Source organism: Leucoraja erinacea, chromosome 17 (genome assembly GCF_028641065.1).
Source record: "Leucoraja erinacea ecotype New England chromosome 17, Leri_hhj_1, whole genome shotgun sequence".
Classification (NCBI taxonomy): Eukaryota; Metazoa; Chordata; class Chondrichthyes; order Rajiformes; family Rajidae; genus Leucoraja; species Leucoraja erinaceus.
The window spans coordinates 23,414,781-23,417,539 of NC_073393.1; the positions used below are offsets into that span (position 1 = coordinate 23,414,781).

The 2,759-nt window shown below is 42.0% G+C and overlaps 1 non-coding gene across 1 annotated transcript; it reads right to left on the reverse strand.

The window, feature by feature from the left end:
• Positions 1-425: 425 nt before the first annotated feature.
• LOC129705510 (U1 spliceosomal RNA) lies at positions 426-587 on the reverse strand. The gene has a single exon (XR_008724913.1). It is a non-coding gene; the product is annotated as a U1 spliceosomal RNA (small nuclear RNA).
• Positions 588-2,759: the final 2,172 nt, after the last annotated feature.

Consider the following 2,759-nt stretch of genomic DNA (forward strand, 5'->3'; position numbering starts at 1 on the left):
ATTTTCAAACTACATTTTCAAACCACAGTTTACTGGACATGTGTACAGTGTTATTCACAACTCAAACTGAGAGACGCAACCCTCTCGCTCCCCCAGAGACTGACTGAGGCACTCAACACTTCTGGGTTTTTAGTCCCTTCCCCCTCCCTCAAAGAGGGGGCATGGCTTTCATGGCGTGATTAACAGGAGAGAGAATCTCAACATTTTTTATATACTAATAAGTCTTTTATTTTTAATTGATGGGAAAAATCCTCTTGTCCAGACCAGCGGAGGGGGACTTTGAGTAAAATGGCCTAAAATCACAGCCGTAAGTGGCAGTGTTTTTTCTAAAATCAATATGCAGTGCAGCAGGAAGTGGTCAAGATGAGACTTTTAGTAATATAGATTATTTATAATTCACACAATTTACTTTGTTTATTTCTTTTTTTGCCAATGCAAACGCAGTCCCCCACTACCACAAATTTTGCAGTCGAGTATCACGCATTTGGGGACATTGCAGGCATCAGCACACCCGAAGTGCAATGGGGTAGCCTCGTCCTGGGTGAACCGCCTTTTTGATCACGGTCTCTTCCCTGCCAGGTAAGTATACACACAATTTACAAAATTGATAGTATTCTATTTTTGTCTTCGGTTCCCTTCGGTCATGGCAGACCATGGGTGTCTCCAGGGTGCTATTCGCTATATGGAGGAGGCCTGTGCATTCATTTGTTTAACATAGGGCGACTGGCACAGACGGCCACCCCACAGTCCTTGACACATCTGGGTCAGGATTTAGTGGCATGGAGTCCAAGATGACTGAAGATCCTTTTCTGCTGCAGCCGTAATCCGCCTTCCCAGCCGTTGTGACACTCCACTAAGGTCAACCATTGGCCTCCGCCTGTTCCATCATTGAGGTCTTGGTTGGATTGCTCTTTGTCAGAGACCTCCCTCTTGACCTTACCACCACAGGTGGCCCTACTAGGAGCATAGTGCCAGACGGCATCGCTCTCAGGATCTCAGGTCCACACAAGCTTCACCACCACGACAAGGTGACAATCCAAGGTGAAGAAATACTAAATAAATATTATACATTAATTATATACTATATTAATAGTATTTGTATTGGTGGATGGCATACTAGGAGCTCTAAGAAATTATAAACTATATTATCAATTTTTTAAATTTTATTTTAATTTTAGTTATTTTATTAAATTAATTACTTGGACACAAACTCAAAACAGAAAGCGAGGCAGGGGGGTATATTGTAGAAGGACAGGAGATACCTTTCCGATGGAGATGAGGAGGAATTTCTATTGTCAGAGGGTGGTATATCTGTGGAATTGATTGCCACAGACGGCGGCAGAAGCCAATAATTGGGTATTTTAAATCGGTGTTTGATAGGTTGGTGATTGTCGTTGTATGTCGTTGTCACTTGCGGGCGGAGCACCAAGGCAAATTTCTTGTATGTGAATACTTGACCAATAAATGCGTTAATTAATTAAATAAATAATTGATTGATTCATTGATTCATTAGTAAGGGTGTCAAAGGTTACCGGGAGAAGGCAGAAGGTATGGAGTTGAGAAGGAAAAGTAGGTTGGTTGGATGCCAGAGCAGACTCGATGGACCCAATGGCCTAATTCTGCATCTATGTCCTATGGTCATGATAGAAACAAAAATGTTGATAAATGTAGCCTAATTTTTAATTAATAAACCTACTAATCTTTTTGTCTACATAAAAAGTGCTGATTAAATTGTGGATTAAACAAAAAAAACGTTCAATAAACCTTTCATTTGAATGGAGTTTAGGGAGACACAGCATAGAAATGGACCTTTCAATCCACCATGTCCACGTCTAAAAGCAATCACCCCATACACTATAAATATCCTCCACACCAGGGGCAATTTACAGAAGACAATCAATCTACAAACCTGTATGTCTATTGCAGTGTGGGAGGAAACCGGAACACCCGGTGAAAACCCATGTGGTTACGGGAAGAAAGTAGAAACTCCGTATGAACAGAAGCCATAATCCGGATCAAGCCAGGATCACTGGCGCTGAAAGGCAGCAGCTCTACCCCTACGGAATGCTGTGCAGTTGCTCTTCATAGTCTAGCTATCCTTGGCATAAAGCTGAAGGGGGCTTTGCCAAGTGAAGCCAGGCACTCAGCTCTGTACATTTATGCAAGAATTTTCTTTAATTCTGCACTGCGGTTCAATCCTTTGCTCAGTTTCATGCACCAGAATCAAACCATGGAGGCAGCCTGATATCAGCTGCATTCGTCTCAATGTGAAAGAAATGATGTACCAAGAAATTAATGGTGCATCTTCAATAAAACCAGAAAGAAAGCCCTAGATTGACTTTGTTTTTCAAAACTAACAGCAGTAATGGTAAAGTTATTGGCGGGGTGCACCCAGTGTATTTCCAACGTAATTTTCAAAGACACACATATACTTACACACTCTCTCACTTCCTTAGGCCATTTCTAATTAGGGCCTTACAATTAAATACATTTTTAAATGCAGACCTTTTTGGTTCAGTTTAGTTTAGTTTAGTTAAATTCTGTCATGGTTTACCCCTCTAAAACTTGTGAAATCGAGAGGGTAACAGAAAGGGTGAATGCACAATCTTGTACTAAGAGTGGGGGAATCTAGAATGCGGGAACTCCTCACGACCATGAAGGCGACTACCCAGCAACCACCCGCGAACATGTGGCGACTGCAGTCTCCTGCAGTCGTCTAAAAGGTTGCCTAAGTGGGACAGGCACATTAGTGGAATGTG